The following is a 21,223-nucleotide window of genomic DNA, read 5'->3' as shown; positions in this document are numbered from 1 at the left end:
GTCAGTCAACATTGATAGAAGTAAGATTGTGACATTAATCAAGGAGGCTCAAAATGGTTATGAAAACAGGTTCAATTCTGACAAGAAATGTAAGAGGTTGGACGTGAAGGAAGGTGAGTGGGTGTATGTAAGGAATCCCAGATTGTCACCTAAGTGCACTGTTAGCAAGTTCTTAGGGCCAAAGAGAATAGCTAAGGTAAGAAACAATGTGGTGATATTAGAAGGAGGAGAATGTTGGTCAATGTCAAGTTTAGTAAAGGGTAATTTCAGTGAAGATTTTCCAGAGTGTGAGAGTCAAGATTGTATCATAAACAGAACACAGGATTCTGGGAACAGCAGTGTTGAGCCAGAGAATAGTGATGAAGGTACGAGGAGAACAAGGAGCAAACCTTCATGGTTAAGAGATTATGTTGAATAAAACTTTGTGTTTGAAGGAGGGAGATGTGTTAAGATGTTAAGCTATAATAGTGTAATGATGAAGACAATGTATTTGTTTCACTATAGTAATGCAACCAGTTCCCATTATGCTGTATGTACATAGTTCAAGTTATTCATTCATTAGTTCAGGCGAAGTGCATATGCAAGTCACCATTGTGATTTCATGACATTCCAGCATGGAGAGTGGGGAGGAAAGGTTCTGACAGGCGGTTGGTTTTGTTTTGGTTCTCCGTGGCGGAGCCTGCCGCCGTCGTGTATTCTGAATAAACAATATTGTTTAAAGCTACGTGTGTTGGCAGATAAATCAACATCTTTCTAGTATCCCGTGCTCGTACTCTCGCGCATGCTCTATCAGTCCTGCACAAGGTGGTCGGGCACGGTCGTTCTGCGCATGCTCCGATGATAGACCTATAACAGTTCAGTCTGTTTTGCGCATGCTCTGCTTGTCGGTAGCTCTGCAATGGGCGTGTTCTTTCCCGCATCCCCGTTCTGCGCATCCTCGTTGTAGTGGAGCGGTCCTGCACTCTTCCGGTATTGTCGTTTTGCGCATGTTTAGATGATAAGTGCCTCATTAGGTACCGGTCTGTTGTGCGCATGCGCTTTTTGTGGCCAGATTTTTACAAAGCGCAAGCTCTTTTCTGAATCCACGTTCTGCACATCCTGTAATGTGCATGATCTGATGGTCGGTGTATCTGCACTGCGCATGCTCTAATACTCGGTGTTTCTGCACTGCGCATCCTCTGATGGTCCGTGTCTCTGCACTGCGCATGCTCTCATGCTCGGTGTCTCTGCACTGCGCATGCTCCAATGATCTGTGTCTCTGCAGTGCGCAGCCTCTGATGGTCTGTGTCTCTGCACTGCGCATGCTGTGCTGGTCGGTGTCTCTGCACTGCGCATGCTCTGATGCTCGGTGTCTATGCTCTGCTGGTCGGTGTCTCTGCACTGCGCATGTCCATTGACCGTCCGGCTCTCCGGATTCGCCGCTGGAGACGGCTTGAACGTTCACTCCGTCGGCTGCGTCTCGGGACTGGGACGCCCGCCCGCCAGGTGCGCTACGCTGCCCACGTGACTCCTCAGCTCGCTTTCACGTGATTATTGGGGTTCTCGTGGGGTGCGGGGAGGGGAAGGGGCTCTGGAGCCACATACCTCGGATCTAGGGGCTCACAGCAGCCACGGCTCTAAGGGCACACAGCAGCCACGGCTCTAGGGGCGCACAGCACACAGAAGCCACAGCTCTAGGGGCACACAGCAGCCACGGCTCTAGGGGCACACAGCAGCCACGGCACTAAGGGCACCCAGCACACAGCAGCCACGGCTCTAGGGGCGCACAGCAGCCACGGCTCTAGGGGCACACAGCAGCCACGGCTCTAGGGGGCACACAGCAGCCACGGCTCTAGGGGCACACAGCAGCCACGGCTCTAGGGGCTCACAGCAGCCACGGCTCTACGGGCGCACAGCACACAGCAGCCACGGCTCTAGGGGCACACAGCAGCCACGGCTCTAGGGGGCACACAGCAGCCACGGCTCTAGGGGCACACAGCAGCCACGGCTCTAGGGGCTCACAGCAGCCACGGCTCTACGGGCGCACAGCACACAGCAGCCACGGCTCTAGGGGCGCACAGCACACAGCAGCCACTGCTCTAGGGGGCACACAGCAGCCACGGCTCTAGGGGCGCACAGCAGCCACAGCTCTAGGGGCTCACAGCAGCCACGGCTCTAGGGGCGAGCAGCAGCCACTTGTACTAATGTTTGATCAAGGATAGGCATCCCCTACCGCGTAAACCCTGGGGAGTAACTAAAACAAATAAACAAGAAGATGTGGGTGACGCGGGACAAATTGCTGAGACACTCAAGCAAAATAAGTAACCATTGTATGGGAGCCCAAATGAGGGGATAGGCCAGATCAAGGATAATAAAATCAATTTATCTTTATTGTTTACATATCAAATCACATAACATATGGTACTGAATCCATCATAAAACAGCATAAAAACAGACAATCAATATAGAATATATACAGATAAAGTTCATGACAACCACCTAAGCTCCCTGCAATGCAGGATGAATACAAAGTGCAAAGTGCAATAGCCCCCCCAGGGAGAAAGGAAAGGGGAAAAGGGGAAACCAATCTACCGGGGAGGATCAGAGCAGATTGGAAAGGTGCAAAGAGTGAGAAGGGGAGCATAAAAATAAAAAAATGAATACCTTATTAAGGTCCTAATACTAACCCCAATCTCGAAATGCATGCACAGTTCAAAAAATAATTCTGAGTCTAGCTGCAACTATTCCAACAATTAAGAATAGAAAATAAGAAAAATTTGAGAAATGCAAAAATTACAAAATTACGACACCTCTCCAGTATCATATTCTAAAGTGACAGAAATTATTTATACAAATTAATGGACAAGCTTGCAGTGCAAGATATGTAAGAGGTGCCACCTGCAACGCTTGTCACAATTTCGACCTAAACAGTCAACCACCGGCACCTAGTGTGACTTCCACCATTCTCATGTGTCACGATTGGGTAGTTTCGACGACCTCAAAAATTGTCTAAGGCATCCGTCTCTTTTCGAAAAAAGAGAGGGATGGCTTAACAGTCGTCTTCCTCAGGACAGGACGCAAATGTTTGTAAAATATAGGAACAGCAATGGATTTATATGGTCAACGGAAAGGCGTCTTAAAGTTAGTCCTTGGGCCTCATTACGACCCAGGCGGTAAGTTACCGCCTGGGCCGTGACTTTACCACCATGGCGTAAACTTCGTTTACGCCATGGTGGTTGGCGGACTTATCGCCCCATTCCGACCTTGGCGGGGCGGTAAGTCCCCAATCCCCATTTACCCTTCCCCATTCCCATTTTTGCCCCATAGGGCATAATGGGAGTGGTGAAGGCGTTAATTACGCCACCGTAAATTACGGTGGCGTAATTAACTCCATGGTCCCTTAGCGCCATGGATTTTAACACCTGCTAAAAGCAGGTGTTAAATCCGCCATGGCGCTAAGGGACCTCGTACTCAGGCGGTAAGGGTCGGCGCTGTTTACGGCGCCGTAAACCCCTTACCGCCTGAGTTGTAATGAGGCCCCTTGTGTCCTTCCATGACCAGATTCTTCTTTTATGTATGTATATAGTCCTTGCCTTCCTTCTTTATCCAGTTCTTCACTAAAATATATCAGAGAATAGAAAGAAAAAAACAAAGGAAAAAAGAAAAACGGAAATATACCATGGTTAAAAACCGCATATTAAAAAAATCCTTGACCTAGCCTAGCAGCCCCACAAATGCTCCACATAACACGTTACGATATGGTGCTCCTCGAGAATCCAATCAATGCAATAAATACCTCCATAGAGTCATACTGCAGAATCTATAATAAGATTCGGGATGTAGAAATATATTCCACCCCACTAGACCCAGCGTGGATCTTCAATTAAATAAATCCAACCCACCAGGTGGTCGGCAGATGAGGGCCTAAATTAATACAATACCAGTGGCATATACATACAAAAAACAGGACAGCACGCCCAACCAATCATCCATACAACGTGGAAATCCAAACCTTGTGGAAATGGGAAAAAACCCCAGCTCCTCCTGGGTACAAACACAGGAAAGAGTGGACCCCTCAGTGATGGGGTATTATGGTGTCTTGATGGAGTGAAATTCACTTCATTGAAGAGAAGAATTCAATCTTGCTTCCACCAGCTAGATAGCTGCCGGCTGAAAAGAAGAAAAAGAGAGTGTCTAGCAAAGCAGCCACAGAGAGTACATAGGGCCTCATTACCCGGTAGGCGGTGAGCCATGGCGCTATTAGCGCCATGGCTCATGCCGGTAAAATACCGGCACCGCCTTGGCGGAAAGGGGATTTACCGCCCCATTCCAAGGTTGGAGGGGCGGTAACTCCCCTTTCCGCCATTGCCCTTCCCCATTCCCATTTCTGCCCCATAGGGCTCTATGGAAATGGGGAAGGCAATAATTACGGCACCACAATTTTGCGGTGCCGTAATTAGCTCCGAGGTCCCTTAGCGGGTTGGATTTTAACGCCTGCAAATAGCAGGCGTTAAATCCCCCAACCCGCAAAGGGACCTCGTAGTAAGGCGGTATGGATTTACCGGTATTTTACCGGTACCGGTAAATCCCTACCGCCATCCTTGTAATGAGGCCCATAGTCTTAGAGCACAAGAGACATCTATGAGTCATAGATCTATGTTAATGCCGACTTGCTGCCTAAACACATGTGTCCCATCCGCTGAACTGCTCTAATCTGATATGTTCGAATCAGTGAGCAGCAGTGTTGAGCAGCCATTGTGTATTACTGTAACCACATGAAAAGCAGGGCAGGGATATATTCCTGCATTCTTCCATTCAAATAGAGTTACGGCCTTGTCATAAAGTATGGAGCACGTTGGAACAGGCTCACCTTTAAGCCAGACTTGGCTTATGTCAGTACCGATTAGCCCCTATGGGGTGATGCTAGTTGGTGAACCGCGTCATCAACTGGCTCCGTAGCCATAAAACAGCCAAATGGTGTTAGCCACTATTTGCAAAAAAACATTTCCAGAGTCAGCAGCCGCATGCCGTCGTGGATGCACCTCGATGTGTTACCACGACAGTCAGTGCAGCCGCTGGTGCGGTATGTGTGCACCAGACGTGGCGTTCACTTCCTGAACCCCGTAAAGTATTGGTGGCCACCAAGATGGAGACGAGAGATGGAGGCAGAAAGAAGGAGAAAATGGAAAAGGGCAAACGTTTCCTTACCTTGTTCACGGTAGAAAAATGCATCTGTTCCGCGGGGCACTCGCTCGCTCAGTCGCAAGCACGGGAATACGGGACCATGTACGAGTCTGCGTGTGGTTTGTTCCGGCGGCCCTTGCATGTATCCCGAATGTTTGGAAGCTGGCCTCCCAGCTGCTATCGCTTCCTGAAATAGTGGAAACCTGAGAGTCACGTGATCTCTACTCGCGGTCATGTGACGTAGGATCCAACGAGTGGTTTCTTAAAGAGAAAGTAAACCTTGTATGTTACTCCATGTGTGTTCAGCAATGGGACCCTGATAGTACAAAAAAGGAGGGAAGAAGGAAAAAGGGGGGGGATGGAGGGGAAAGGAAGAGAAAACAACTCTCCCTCCAAAGGGGGAGGGGGGCTTCGGGACACTCAAACAGATCCTACTGTCGCGGTCCGTATATATCTGGCTATACAATCACTACCACCGTGTTATGATGCTTGTATCCTGGGAAGGATAGCAAAAGTTGACCATATGTCTCATGAAGCACTTATGAGTAAAGGAGGGCATAAGCTTGGACTCCACACAATATCAACCTAAGCAAGGCATTGTGTGTTCAATCTCGATCAAGATGGGACCATCAGAGCACTGTACCTGTAAAGGTGTGTGATGTCCTTACCCCTAAACCGGCCCCTTTATATTCAAGCAAGGCCCCAGGTCGTGCCCCAGCTGGGGCACCCACATTAAAAAGGGCAGAGGGACATCTATGTACCTTCAAGTAATGCAGTGGAGCCATTCTTCTTGGTGATTCAGACCCTTGTGATAACTATCAGTCTGGTACATCCACCATTGTTCCCGTTGGGAGAGTCTTGCTGCAGTATTGAGTCGATCCGTCCCTACAGCACGTTGAGAGTCTTGCTGCAGTATTGAGTCGATCCGTCCCTACAACACGTTCCAGCACCCACTACTTAAAGTCGTCGCAATTGTGTCCACACTCCAAAAAGTGTGATACTAGTGGGGCATTACAGGTGTTAAGGCGGATTCTCGACTTATGCTCTGAAATCCTAGTTTTTATAGGTCTTGCTGTTTTTCCTATATATGATTTCTTACATGGGCATATAATAACATAAATCACGTTGGTGGAGTTGTATGTAGTGTGTTGTTTGAGGGACCATGATCTCTCATTAATGATGACTGTGGAGCAGGCCGAAGTTGATTTGCATGCGTTGCAGAACCCGCATGGAAAGTGTCCTAGTATTGCTTGAAAACCCCATTGCGAATGAATGGTTGCTTGCTGGGGGACAGTTTTCATACAATCTGCTTGTGAGAGCCAGCCCTTGAGATTTCTGCCCTTTTTAAAAGCGAACAGCGGGCGCTCTAGATCAGGATTGTTAAGTTGGAGAAGATGCCAGTGTTTGTTTATCATATTTTTCAACTCTTTGTGATAAGAGTTAAAGGTAGTAGCGCATACAATGCGTTGATTAGTGATATCTGGCCTATTCTGCCCGGTGAGTAGGGTATCACGGTGTTGGTATCTGGCTCTTTTAAGAGTCTGTTTCAATAGGTATAGGGGGTACCCTCTAGCCATCAATCTCTTGGAGATAATGCCAGCTTGTATAGAATAGTCACTGGTTCTAGTGCAATTTCGCCTGGCTCTCAGAAACTGCCCATAGGGGATACTCTCCCTCAGGGCCTGAGGGTGAAAGCTATCAAATCGTAAAATGGTATTCCGATCTGTTTCTTTACGAAAAAAATCCACAAAAATGCGGTCTGTGTCAATCTTAATGGCCAGATCCAGAAATGGAAGTGAATTGTTGCTGGTTGACATAGTAAACTTTATATGTGGATTCAAGGTGTTAATCCATGGGAGAAAGGCAGTATAGTCGCCCTTTGTTGTATCCAGACAATAATTATATCATCTATATACCTCTTATAGAGACGCATGGCCGAGAGAAAGGGGTTGGAATCATGTAGAATGAGAGACTTCTCAAACTGCCATATATACAAGATCGCATAATAGGGGTGAAAGCCGCCCCCATCGCCGTGCCCTTGACCTGTAAATAGTATGTATTCTTAAAGCACACAGCAGCCGATGGCTCTAGGCGCTCACAGCAGCCACAGCTCTGGGGGCACACAGCAGCCACGGCTCTAGGGGCACACAACAGCCACGGCTCTAGGGGCACCCAGCACACAGCAGCCACAGTTCTAGGGGCACAAAGCAGCCACGGCTCTAGGGGCACCCAGCACACAGCAGCCACGGCTCTTGGGGCACACAGCAGCCACGGCTCTAGGGGCACACAGCATCCACGGCTCTAGGGGCACACAACAGCCACGGCTTTAGGGGCACACAACAGCTACGGCTCTAGGGGCACACAGCACCCAGAAGCCACAGCTCTAAGGGCACCCAGCACACAGCAGCCACGGCTCTAGGGGCACAAAGCAGCCACGGCTCTAGGGGCACCCAGCACACAGCAGCCACGGCTCTTGGGGCACACAGCAGCCACAGCTCTAGGGGCACACAGCAGCCACAGCTCTAGGGGCAGACAGCAGCCACGGCTCTAGGGGCACCCAACACACAGCAGCCACAGCTCTAGGGGCACACAGCAGCCACGGCTCTAGGGGCACCCGCCAGACAGCAACCACAGCTCTAGGGGCACCCAGGCCGGAGTTGCACCCACATGACCGTGATCACATGGCAGAGACATGCCATGGGGGCGGTGTTGCCCAGCAGGGGCACCGTCCAAATGCAGGGCCACGTGACAGGGCCTCAGCAGGCTGCGCCACACCAGCGTGGTGCCCATGAACAAAGGATGCAGGAGTCAGCTTGGGATCGACTGACGAACCGGAAGCGGCTCATTCTTTTCATTAAGTTGGTCACATGTTTGGCACCATGTTACGATTACATGAGTCTTGGGAGCTACCATTCTCCCGGGAGGCGTGACACATAACACTCCTCCTTTTTCATAACAACCAAACAACATAACAGGCGTGACGGGTTGCTACGGGAGTGGCAGTGTGTTTTACTGCTGGCGGGGGCTTTATGTGTTTGGCGTCGGGGAGGCTAACAGTGGTACGTGTGTGGTGGGTGCTCCTGTCTGCCGATATGAGTGGGCAATACTCAGGAGAAGGCGAGTGCAATTTACCTGCCTAACCTCTGGGTTTTCAATGCAGTTTTTGGTCCCGTCCAATACTCCAACCGATTGGCTACCGGCAGCAGTCTTTTACAGTCAATCGGGTGGAAGTGTTGGTGGGACCGCAAGCGGCGCACACTACATGAGCCCGCTGCTTGTGGGCAGCTTTTACTCATTGCTTTTTTTAATCCTTACCTTGCAGGACTGCACCGTGACTGAGTTGATCTGCAGATTCCACCGCCAGAGCCAGCCCACCCGGCCTCCTGCTGCTGTCCATGTGCCGTGCCTGAGATTGGGAGCCCGGAACCGAGGATCACCTAATTCAAGTAAGTGGATTAGTCTCTGCGGCAGTCACTGTAACGCTTACAGCAAATTGGCAAACATAATGCAGACTGGAGCAATAAAAATGTGCGTTTACTTCGCTTTCATTATTTTTGCCCAGTTTGCCATGGCTCAAGTCGAGGGTACAGGTAGAGCCCACCCACTTTTTTCAGAGGGTGTATTCACTCCCCCCAACTAAAATGAGAAACATTTCGAAGGACCTCTTTGAATTCCTAAATTAAAGCCGAACTCAGGTGTGGGGTGCAAGATGGAGAAAGGGCTGCTCCTGGGCGGGGTGATGCATTGGGCAGTAAGGGTACCCTTGGGTCTGCAGGGGTTGGTGGTGGTGTATCTGACAAGGGGGCCCTTAGGACTGGAGGGGGAGAAGTGAGGGAGAAAGATTACGAGGGGGATGTGGGAAAGAGAAATTGGGGGCGGGTGGTGGTCACCAGTCTCTGGTAGATGGTTTGGCGGTAGCCTGTGTTGATGATGGGGGGAGAAAGATGGGATCGCATGGGGATGAAAGCGGGGTGCTCCTTCGTAGTACATCCCATGTGGATCGGAGGGTGGAGGACAGTGGGTTTCTGGTGGTGTACAGCAGTAAGTAGGTGAGTCTGGGTTTGAACCTATGGAGGTAGAGTTGTGTTGGCAGATGTGTAGCGAGGCAGGACACACCAGGTAAGATTATGGGCCTCATTACACGGATGGCGGTAAGGATTTACCGGTACCGGTAAATCCTTACCACCTTACTACGAGGTCCCTTTGCGGGTTGGGGGATTTAACGCCTGCTTTTTGCAGGCGTTAAAAACCAACCCGCAAAGGGACCCAGGGAGCTAATTACGGTACCGCAATTTGCGGTACCGTAATTAGAGCCTCCCCCATTCCCATTGAGCCCTATGGGGCGAAAATGGGAATGGGGAAGGGCAGTGGTGGAAGTGGGAATTACCACCCCGCCAACCTTGGAATGGGGCGGTAATTCCCCTTTCCGCCAAGGCGGTGCCAGTATTTTACCGGCATGAACCATGGCGCTAATAGCGCCATGGTTCTCCGCCATCCGTGTAATGAGGCCCTATATGTAGATTTATTTGAGCATCAATCAGACAGATAGTTGAGACCCCCAACCAGCACAGCATCAGATCTCCAACTGCCTCAAATACAATACATAACAAGTGCCTAAATTCCATAGCAGTGCATTGTGACATCAACCGTGCAATGACCAATGACAGCACATCATGAATGCTCACCATCCCCATAGCAACACTTAACATTCCCCTAGTACTGTCAACCCATATATATAACACCCCCCCCCCCTTATCCGAAATAACAAAAAAAAATTACAAATGAAACCTAAATTTAACATAGCATAGAACAAATGATGGAAATATCAACATAACATCAACAGGCATTACACCGTTGGCATGGTACAAGGATCATTTGTGATACCTACTTTCTTATCTTCGCAACTCTTGATAAATTCCACATTTGGCCGCTTTCTATCCTAACGGCCCCCTTGAACACATGGACTACTCTAACAGGATCAGAATACAACAGATCTCCCTTCCTATTTATCACAGGTTTCCGTATTCTGATCCAATCACCTACCTCAACTGTTGTTGCCTTCCTCATGGGAGTTTTCTCATTCATCTTCTTGACCCATTTTCCCTTTTGTTCTTCCATCCTTTTCTTCACTTCCTCTACCACTTCATTCGTTTCCCTCACTCTACCCAGACAAGCAGGTGACATCACAGTGTTTCCCTTTCGCCCCCTCATCAGTTCGAAGAGACTTACCCCCGTTTCAGCATTTGGGGCCATCCGCAAAGCATACAGACGCTCTTTGACAGCAACACTACGGTCGCTACCACATGCACTTGCTCCTCGAATCCCTTCTAATATACATCGATTCATTCTCTCAACCATACCATCTTCTTGTGCAGTATCCCACATTTGAACACATATTCTTGAAATAATTTACCCTTGAATTGTGGACCATTGTCTGTGAGGAGGCTCCTTGGCAATCCCTCCATCTCAAAGACATTCGCTAAAAACTCCACAACGGATTGACTTGTAACATCCCTCAATATTTTAAACTCCGTCCACCTTGAAAAAATATCTATCAAGGCAATAACAAACCTTCCTCGTCCCTTACCCATATCAACAGGACCAAGAATATCAATGGCAAGATCCTGCCAGACACCTTCTGGTACCATCGTTTTTCTCACTGGCTGCACCACAGCTGAAATGTTTTTTCCTGATCTGATGCAAACTGCACATTCACCAACTGCTCTCTCGTTTTCACGGTCACAACACGGCCACCAATAATCAGCCTTTATAACATCCTTTGTCTTGCAGACGCCCACGTGACCACAGTGGGCAATTTCCACCAACCTTCTTCCCAAACTCCCAGGAACAACCAACTTGTCCCACCGATATAGTACGCCATCTCTCACAGACAATTCCAATCTCACTTCCCACAATGATCTTTCCTCTCCCGACAACAATCTCTTCCGGCCAACCTTCCCTGACAAAACCCATAACACGCCTCCATCTGTCGTCAGACTGGAAAGCTTCAACCCACTCTTCCTTCTGTATCACCCTTTCCGTAGTAGCAAATACCATATTTCCAACATCACCACATTTATCACCCTCCCCATCATCGCTACCCTCCACTATCAATCTTGAAGCATAATCCGCTTGTACATTGCTTTTACCAGGAACAACTTCCATATTAAATTTAAGACATTGTAACCTAGTTACCCAGCAGGCAACTCTCCTTGAAACTTTATCAAGACCTTTATTTTCAAAAATTGCCTTTAACGGTCTATGGTCAGTTCTCAAAGTGAATTCCTGACCCCACACAACATTTTTAAGTTTCTCAATTCCCCAATGACACGCTAAGGCCTCCTTTTCTAGAACCGAGTAATTCAACTCAGCCCCTTTCAACATCCGGGAAGCATGTAACACCACACCTTCAGTACCATCCGCTCCCACTTGGGACATAACAATGCCAATCCCCATTTCGCTAGCATCTACCGATAGAATAGTCCTCTTCCTGGTGTCGTACATAGCTAATGGTTTCGCCATATCGATTCTCAATTTTATTTCTTCAAATTCCTTTTGGCAGCTCCTATCCCAATCAAACTCAACACCTTTCTTTAGCAAAGCTCTCAAATTTGTTACTTTATCCACAAAGTTTTCTACAAAACGATGATAGAATTCTATGGTACCTAAAATGATCTCAATTCTGCCTTGTTTCTCGGAACTTGCATTCTTCTTATCCCATCAACCAAATCTCTCCTTGGTTTAAGGCCTCCCTCCGATATTTCATGGCCCAAATACTCCACTGTACGGGTGCAAAAGACACACTTCTGTGCTCGTAACGTAATTCCACGATCTTTGGCCCTCATTACAACCCCGGCGCTAAACCATGGCGCTATTAGCACCATGGTTGGTGCCGGTGTTGTAACGAGTCCGCCATGGTGAAATACCGCCCCATTCCAAGGTTGGCGGGGCGGTATTTCCCCATTTCACCATGGCCCTTCCCCATTCCCGCCCCATAGGGCTCAATGGGACTGGGGAAGGTGCTAAGTACGGTACCGCAAATTGCGGTACCGTAATTAGCACCGAGGTCCCTTTGCGGCACCCTACTTTAATGGCTGATAAAACCAGCCGTTAAGGTCGGGTCCCGCAAAGGGACCTCGTAATCAGGCGTTAAGGGTTTAACGGCGCCGACACCTTTTACGGCGCTGTTAAACCCTTAACGCCAGGGTCGTAATGACCCACTTTGACTATCTTTAGGACCTCTTCCACTTTTTCCCTCAATGCCTCCTCAGTTTTCCCACACACTAACACATCGTCTTGGAAGCACCAGACATCACTCACTCCCTTTAGTAACTTGTCCATCACTTTTTGAAACACTGATGAAGCAGATATTAGCCCAAACGACATGCGTTGGAATTGATATATCCCCTCATAAGTAATAAATGCTGTAAGTTTCCGCGATTCAACATCTAAATCAATTTGATGATATGCACTTGCCATATCTAGCTTTGCGAAGAACCTAGCATTACCAATTCGACTCAGTAATTCGCCCATATTGGGAAGTGGGTGTCGGTCAGCTATAACACACTTATTTAATTCCCTCAAGTCTATACAAACTCTCAATTCTCCACTAGGCTTTCTTACCACCACAACTGGGGAAATCAACTCTACAGCATTAGCTGGTTCAATGATACCCGCCTTTTCCAATTTCATTAGTTTGTCCTTCACAGCATCACGCATTGTCATAGGCAACGGTCTGAGTTTTGCACATACAGGCTTACTCCCATCCCTCAACGTAATTTTGTGTACCATACCCCTGAGATATCCTACCCCATTATTGAAGACTTTGGGATATTTCCCTATCAAGTCATTGCCAACATCTCCCACTTTGCCAGCTCCCCTCACATTACCAATATTCAGGACTTGTTCTTCGCTATTAGGATCCAGTTTGATGCCCAATCCTCTTTGTTCTCTCCACCCGAGTAAGGTTTCCCCTTTCTTTGTAACATATATTTTGCCATATGTCGTTCTCCCTTTAAAACTGAAATGCGCCATGCAGCATCCCAACAACTTTATTTTCCCACCATTATAATCTCCAGGATTCTTATCAGATGGGATTAAATCTTCCATTCGACCATGTACTATGTCTTCATAGGTAACCCTCGACATCAGTGTAATCTTTGAGCACGAGTCCGCTAACATTCTTACTTCTTGTCCATTCACCTTAACCCACGCAGCAGGATGTTCGCACTCATCACTCTCCGAACATTTTACCATATTAACTGTGACCACCTCATTCTCGGACTCTTCACCTTCTCCTGACGACCCGACCTCACAATTCTCAACAAACATGGTCCCCTTTGCCCCACTAATACGATAATTCTTACAGCTGTTTTCAAAATGCCCCCACTTCTTACATTTATTGCAATTTGCTCGTCGGCCAAGACATATTGGCGAAGTTTATAAATGGCGTGCACTTCCACACCTAAAACATAAACGTTCATCTCTTCTTGGACCTCTATGCGCAACATCCTTCTGTGTATTTTTATTACTCAGTAGAGCTTGACTTGCCCCACTCTTGCTCTGAGCAATGTCATTCCCTCTTACATGCTTGTTTCTCGATTTTCATTTTTCCTTAGTACCCCCTTTCTTACTGTCACCAATCTTCAAAACTTCAATAGGCTGCAAAGATTTTGACTCTTTAGTACTCAATTTTGCCACACACTGTAAAGTGTGTTCTATCCTCTTAGCAATACTTATAACTTCATCTAAATTGGGATCATCCTTCAGCCACACCTCCTCCCTGATGTTATCATTTGAACAATGTAACATGAACTGATCCCTTATATGTTCGTCCAACAACCCACCAAATTTGCAATTCAATGACAAGTGGCTCAAAGCTGTAATATATTCTTCTACTGTCTCGCCATCATGTTGGAATCTCATTCCAAAATGGTATCGTTCCAACACAGTGTTGATTTTTGACTCAAAATGTTTATCTAGTTTAAGCAAAGCATAGTCAAAGTCATTACCACCCCCTTCCATGTCCAATTTCGCAACATCAGGCAGTGTTTCATAAATTCTTTGCCCTTCATAGCCCAAAAAGTGCATTAACATGGATACCTTCCTCTCCCTAGACATTCCATTGCCACAAGTTGCCTTAACATAATGTAAAAATCCCCTTTTCCATGGGCCCCACTTGATTCTAGGTGGGCCTGGGGTAGGCATGAACATTTGCTGCTCAGGGACACCAGACATAGCCATGTTAACAGTATCCTCTATAGCTTGTTGTGCTCTTCTTCACACGTGCCACCCGAAAATTTTATTCCATTTCTCCAACCTTAACAGAAAACACTGACTTAACACTACACCCGTATGTACCCAAATACAACGTGCAGACGTAGTCAGCAAATAATGCTTCTTTGTAAAGATGCCACGTTCCTCCTCACCTGGACCAATGTCAGTAAGTTACACCTTTTACTTCAGTCGGATAACATGTTGGCGCCTTCCCAAACGGGCCCTGGGCGGGTGGTGAATCTCCTTGATGCTTCCCAAGATCAGAGCATGGTTCCAACACTCTGAGGCAAGCTGCGTCCAAACCAACGAAAAAAAAAAGTGATGCTGTCACGTGACCAAGTACGCACTCGCCGTCAATGTACCAAATGTGCATCACGTAAGAAGGCGTTACGTCTCCAGGAGGAGGAGACCGGAATCGCCCATACCTCGCAGCGCACCGAGACAATCCGCTCGATCCAGATACGACTCGTTGAGAGCAACAACACTCCCCGCTCCGTTCCGCACTCGTGGCGTCACTCCGGCAGACAGTCCCGTGGCAACACATCAGCTGTGTCCTGCAACCTGCAACATAAGTCACCGGCGGTCGCGTCGCAACCCAACAACACCTGGGGTCGGAATCCACAGACCTCTGCCCCCGCAGGTATCGGGCAACGTCACACAGTGCCTGCCACACCGTACAAAGAGCAAGCAGCGATCCACTCTTCCAGGACCGCTCCGATGGGAAGAGGGCTAGAACAAGCGGATTTGTGATCGTTGAGTGGACTCCCAGGACACAGATTGGGCTGCAACGTTTTGCCGGGTTGGGGGTCTCAGGACCAGGTACTCCTTCACCATCAAGGCTAGCGCGGGCTCTCCTCACCGCTCCTGAGTGCTCCTCATTCTTCCATCTCATCATCGTCGCCAATGTAGCGAGGCAGGACACACCAGGTAAGATTATATGTAGATTTATTTGAGCATAAATCAGACAGATAGTTGAGACCCCCAACCAGCACAGCATCAGATCTCCAACTGCCTCAAATACAATACATAACAAGTGCCAACGTTCCATAGCAGTGCATTGTGACCTCAACCGTGCAATGACCAATGACAGCACATCATGAATGCTCACCATCCCCATAGCAACACTTAACATTCCCCTAGTACTGTCAACCCATATATAAAACAAGTTGGTTATAAAGTCGGCAAAGCCCGATCAGGATCTTATTGGAGTTAGACCCTTTGTGGTATCAGAGTGGGTCCGGAAAGGGATTGGTGCTGTGCAGTCTGTCTAGGTAATCAATGGGGGCATTTGTTGGTTAATGGTGTGGGTCAGGAGACCAGGAACAAGGCATTGGATTTGGGCTGTCCTGGGAGACATCCTGTTTCAGTGTTGTGTGTAAGGGGGTGATTTATGGGGTAACTCTGTGTGTGCCTAATAAGGATATTGTGAGTTCCTTGTAGGAGTTGGGGTTTTTGGCGGTGTGGCGGTTGGGTAGGAAAGGCCCTGATGGGGGTTAATTTCTACGACGGTGGCTATTCGGTTTGGGGGGTGTGAGGTGCCGGAGCACGTATTTTTGGGGATCAGTGTTTTAGGGTGAAGCCATATGTTCCAGCCCCTCTTCAGTGCTATAAGTGTACGGAGTATGGCCACGTGGTTGGTGGTGGTCCCCATGATATTAGGGATTGTGTCTCGGTATGTACACCAAAGTGTTGCAAATGTGGTGGGGATCATGATGCTTCCTTTAGGGGGTATGTTGCGCAGGTGGAGGCCTGTAAGGTTGTGTGTACGAACGTGAGCATAACATCAGTTATGCTGCAGCAGTTCCTAAGGTTCGGGCGGAGCGAGTTCTTGTGGTGGATAGTCCTGCTGTAGTGCTGAAGCAGGCGGGGGAGGTTCATTCTTTGTGGTTGAGGTGGTGATTGGCGGGGGTGACACTATCAGAATGGCGTATTTGTTGTGTTTTATTATAGCAACTATTAATATGACCCCAGAGTGTCAGTCAAAATTGGACAGGTTGCAGGCAGTGGTGAAGGCCACAAACATGTATTTAAACATTGGAAATATCACAGATGAGGATATTCGTAGGTTGATGAGTGGTGATGACGTCCCCTGTGAGGGTTTGGTGGTATGAGGTTTTGGCAATGGAATGCGAGGAGTTTGCTGGGGAATGGGCTTCAAGTTTCATTCATGGGAATGGTTCAAGAAGGAGTTGTTGAGGGTTGGTGATGTTGACGTTGTGTGTGTTCAGGAGACGTGGATGAGAGGGTATTCATTTCTGTTTTCCGGGGTATGTGTTGTTTAGGAAGGATAGAGTGGCGGGCCGTGGGGGAGGGGTTTGCATTTTGGTGAAGAATGCTATTCAGTGTTCCATCATTGAGTTTGGAGGGGAGTTGGAGATGATTGGTGTGAGGTTGTTTGTGGGTGATGAATGTGTTGGTTGTTTTGAATTTTTACTTGGGGCAGAGCGACAGATATGTTTTTTTGTGGTGATTTTAATTGTCACAATACGTTGTGGAATAGTTCTGTGACAGACGTTAATGGGGCTAGTCTTGAGGTGTTGGCTGATGAGAGTGGGCTTGTTTTATTGAACTCTCCAGGGCATACTAGGACTGATGTTCATACGGTTAAGGGGTCTTGCCTGGATTTGACCTGGGTATCAGCTTCTTTGGTTTTTAAGTATGTGTGGAAACTGAGGACGGCTGGGGAGATGGGAGTGATCATGGGTTTATATCCGTAGAGGTAGATATCAGGTTGGTGAAGTCAGCAAGTCCTGCCCCGAGGGGTTGTAACTTCCCTAATTTGGATTGGGTGAAGGTTGGAAAGTGGTGTGACAGGGTTGGGTGCTGCTCAGGGGGCGGGTGTGCCGCCCACTGTGGATGAGTTAGATTTGGCTCTGGTAGGGACCTTTCGGAGTGTTGTGACGTACCTGGCCCCGGCATGAGGTAAGCTCTTCCGGAAACCTGAGGTCCTGTGATGGTCGTCAGATTTTACAGTGGCTGTTCAGATTATGAAGACGAATCGGCTGAAGGCCATGCGTGCTAAAGTGGTGGCGGACATTATCGCGTATAAAAAGGCTAGGGCACTGGTGCAGAGGGTGATTCGTTGTCATAACAGGGTTTGAGAAGGGAGGAGCTGAGTGCTAGGTATTGGGTGAGATGGAAGTCCCTCATTGTGTGGCATCGTGTGAAGAAGTGTCTGGTGGTTAATTGGTCGCATGCCTATAAGAGTGGGAGTTGGGAGAGGAAAGTGGGACTTTTGGGTTCCATATGAACAGGTTGGTGAAACAAATGGGGGGGGGGGATTTGTGTATGGTAGAAGATGTGGTGCCGGTTTGGTTGCAGCATGATCCAATTATCTGTTTGGATTTGGCAAAGGTGGTGGTCAAGAAGAGTGGTGATTGGGGGTGATTAAGAGATTGGCGGTGCAGTATGTGGGGGGAAAGTTGGCGCTCAGGTATATACGGATGGTTCCATGGACCCGGAGAGGAACAGGGTTGGCATGGCTTGCTATTTTCGGACGGATGAGGAGGTTTGGGTGGTTAGGTTGTCGGATAATGTGTCTGTCTGCACGGCAGAGTTGATGGCTGTTAATACGGCAATGCTTCCGATTATGGGGATACAATTGGCTAAGGTGGTGGCGTTTGTGGATTCGATGAGTGCATTCTTGGCAATCAAAGAGGGGAATTGTGTTAGGGGGGATATAGTTGTGCTCATTAGACAGCGGTTAGAGGAGTGTGTTGCGGGGGTTACTGTGGTGGAGTTGGCTTGGGTCCCCAGTCATTGTGGGGTCTTGGGTAATGAATTGGTGGATCGGGCTGTTTATGGGGCGACGCTGTTGGGGAAGGTGGATGTGGAAGTCCCGTTGAGTGTGGCTGAGGTACATGTGATGGTGCGTGCGTGACAAGATTCAGGATATGTGGCAGGATCAGTGGGATATGAGTTTGAAGGGGCAGCAGTTGTGTGCAGGGAGGTGCATGCTCGGGTGTTTGATGGGGTGTAGAGTTGGCTCGAAGGGAGGAAATTATTTTGAATCGCGTTAGGGTGAGTCATGCAAGGTTGGCAGGGTGGAAGTGTATGATGGGTAGAGTTGCCTCGGCGGCATGTCAGGCTTGTGGTTACCCGGAGACAGTGCCTTATTATATGTTGGATTGCGTGAGGTTTCATGTGCAGAGGGAATCGCTCAGAGTTGGGATGAGTGGCTTTGGGGTGGTTGTGCAGGGGTTATCTGATCTGTTCAGTTGGAAAAGAAGAGGGGTGCAGGATAAACAGAGTAGGCTCCTGCTTCAGTTTGCGCGGGAGACGGGAAGTGGGAAGAGGTCTAGTGGGGATGGTTGGCTGATTGGTGCTTATTTTGGTGAACATCATCTAGTTCGCTGGAAATCGCTGGCTCCGGGTTTCTGGAGTCACCCCAAGAAGAAGAAGAAGCTGCTGCTGGAGACGCTTGTTAGGGGAACTCAGCGCCTCTGTGGGTTCTGAGTGGTGGGGGTGTTCCTGGCACCGCCCCCTGGTTTCTTGCTCATTCAGATCTCAAAAGCTGAATCCTGGGCTGGGAAACGCAGCACAAGCGATGAAGCAGTCATTCTGCCATCATTTCCTGGAGGTGAGCTGCAGGTGCCTGACACACTGAGCTGCAGTGAGAGGAGAGTCTTTGCAAGATAAATGGAGTCTTGGCTTTTCCCTCCCAAACTTTCCATTCAGCCTTTCTCCTGTGAGTGTGATGGGGGGTGGGGGAGGCTGTGATTGTGTGGGGGCAGGAGGTAGGGGGCGGGGTCCATTAAGCCTTTCTCCTGTGAGTGTGATGGGGGGTGGCTGTGATGGTGGGGGAGGGGGTGGAGGGGGGTACCCGGCTCCTTCTCTGGTCATTTCCATTATACATTGTATCCTTCATGCAAATGCTTGCAGTGTTTAATTTAGATCATTCTTATTGTAGATGAATTAATCACTTGATAATGTTTGCTTTCTCCAGACCTGGGTACTCCATTGGTGTGTCGTCCTGTTCAGCAGAAGGTACAGAGGGGCATTGTGCAGACACATTTGTCTTTCTACCCAATCCAAAGAAATGCTGAGATCCAAGAATCTCGGCCCTCCCTTACAGCCCATCATCACAAACCATAGCATGACATGCTGGACGCAAGAATTTCTGCCCGCCTGTTCCCTTTTCTCCATAACCTCCCATAGCTTCCGTTCCCCTGTCACAAACCATAGCTTGATAGCTTCATATGCTGACCCCAAGAGACTCTGCCCCCACACCCGCAGGTGTACGGGCTGTAGTATAGACATAGAGCACAGAGCAAATACATCTACTCCAGCATAGGCACTGGACCCGGTCTAACAATAGCTGGTACGAGGCAGGTGTTGTACGTGCATTCGTGGAAGTGCTTCTGAAGTGCTGTTTCACTGTCCCACGCTGTCCAGGCTCTAACACCCTGCAAAAGGAAACAACTTGGTGCGGGCTAAAGACGGTGGGGGTCATTACAAGGTTGGAGGTAGCCATGGCACTATTAGCGCCATGGTGTTAGGCAGAAACCTGTGCAGTTCCCTCTGGGACCACTGCGAAAGACTTAAGACTACAGGTGTTTGGCAGTAAACCCACTTGGTAGCAGTCTGTACCTCACAGATTCACTTGGTAGCTGTGGCTGAACAGTCAGACTTCCCTCAAGAAGAGTTAGGCAGTATACAGAGTATTCACAATAGGTCAAAAGAACATAGTAGAACAAGTAAACACTGAGCAGAGCTTGGTGTAAAAGAGATATAATTATTTATTTAAAACCACATCTAGAAAAACACACAGGCATTAATAGTAAGCAATTCAAAAACACACGGTCACTAAAAGATATACACTCCCTTAAAAGAATATTAGACAAGTCTTAAGTAAAGCCCCACTTATTTCCAGACAGCGGTGAGCGCTTAACACAGATGGCACTCTAATAATCTGTTTAAAAAGGGAGAGAAAAGCAGAGTATAATACGAAACAGATCCCAACACTTTCATAAGAACAAAACAAGAGAGGAAGGCAAGTAAAACCGTGAAGTTAGAGTTCAGAAGGCCGGATCCACTTTAAGAGGATCAGAACGAAATTTGTCCAAGGTCGCACGCTTGAAGTGCACAAGAGTCTTGCAAAGGTTCAAAAAGAGTTGGACCAAAAGAAAGGGACCAGTTAGAAGGTCAAGGCGGCCAGCCCAGTCCAGAAGGTTAAGGGGTTATTATTACCTTGTAGCAATCTTTAGAAAGGGAGGCCTGGCGGACACGGTACCTTAAAGTGGTGAGAATACTCCAGCGGGGGCAGTTGTTCCTGGTAGCGGATGCAAGTCGGTGCTTCGTCCGGGGGAAGAGAGGATCTCGTTGGGGAGGAAGACAGGAGTCCGTTACACTGCCAGGGAAGAAACCAGCCACGGAGTTCTCAGGTAAAAGGAGCGGTCCTTTTATTTGCGGTCCAGTGGTAAGTGGCTATCCGGTTGCCGGGGTGCTTGGCACGGGCAATTCGACCACAAGACGGCCTGGGATGCGAAGAGAAGAAGGTAAACTGGTTGTGCCCACCAGTCAGGGGAAGAAGCCTCTCCAGCCGGGAGATCTTCTCTGTCGTCGGGAAGTGGTGAGTCGGTTCCGCAGGGCTCCGCCAGTAGTGTCGTCGTGGTAGGTTGGCTCAGCTTCTCCCTTGTCAGATTCTCAGGTCCTGTGGCGTCTTCTGAAGTTCCAGTCCTCAAAGCCCTGCTTTTATGCAGCACAACCCCATTCACTCAGCCTAGCTGTCAATCAAACATGCTAAGTGGTGAGCCGGCCGGCTCACCACTTGGGCCAATCACAC

The 21,223-nt window shown here is 48.6% G+C and overlaps 1 protein-coding gene across 2 annotated transcripts in view; it reads left to right on the top strand.

Moving 5' to 3' along the window:
- Positions 1-1,393: 1,393 nt before the first annotated feature.
- Positions 1,394-21,223, top strand: part of LOC138468429 (zinc finger protein 615-like) — a 99,027-nt gene continuing 79,197 nt past the window's right edge. For both annotated transcript variants that reach the window (XM_069608988.1, XM_069608987.1), the window contains exons 1-2: positions 1,394-1,485; positions 8,486-8,609. The gene's annotated coding sequence lies outside the window, so the exon portion shown is untranslated. The remainder of the gene's footprint in view (positions 1,486-8,485; positions 8,610-21,223) is intronic.

Source organism: Ambystoma mexicanum, chromosome 4q, assembly GCF_040938575.1.
Source record: "Ambystoma mexicanum isolate Mex_15411 chromosome 4q, UKY_AmexF1_1, whole genome shotgun sequence".
Classification (NCBI taxonomy): Eukaryota; Metazoa; Chordata; class Amphibia; order Caudata; family Ambystomatidae; genus Ambystoma; species Ambystoma mexicanum.
This window is presented reverse-complemented; position numbering and strand designations above follow the sequence as displayed.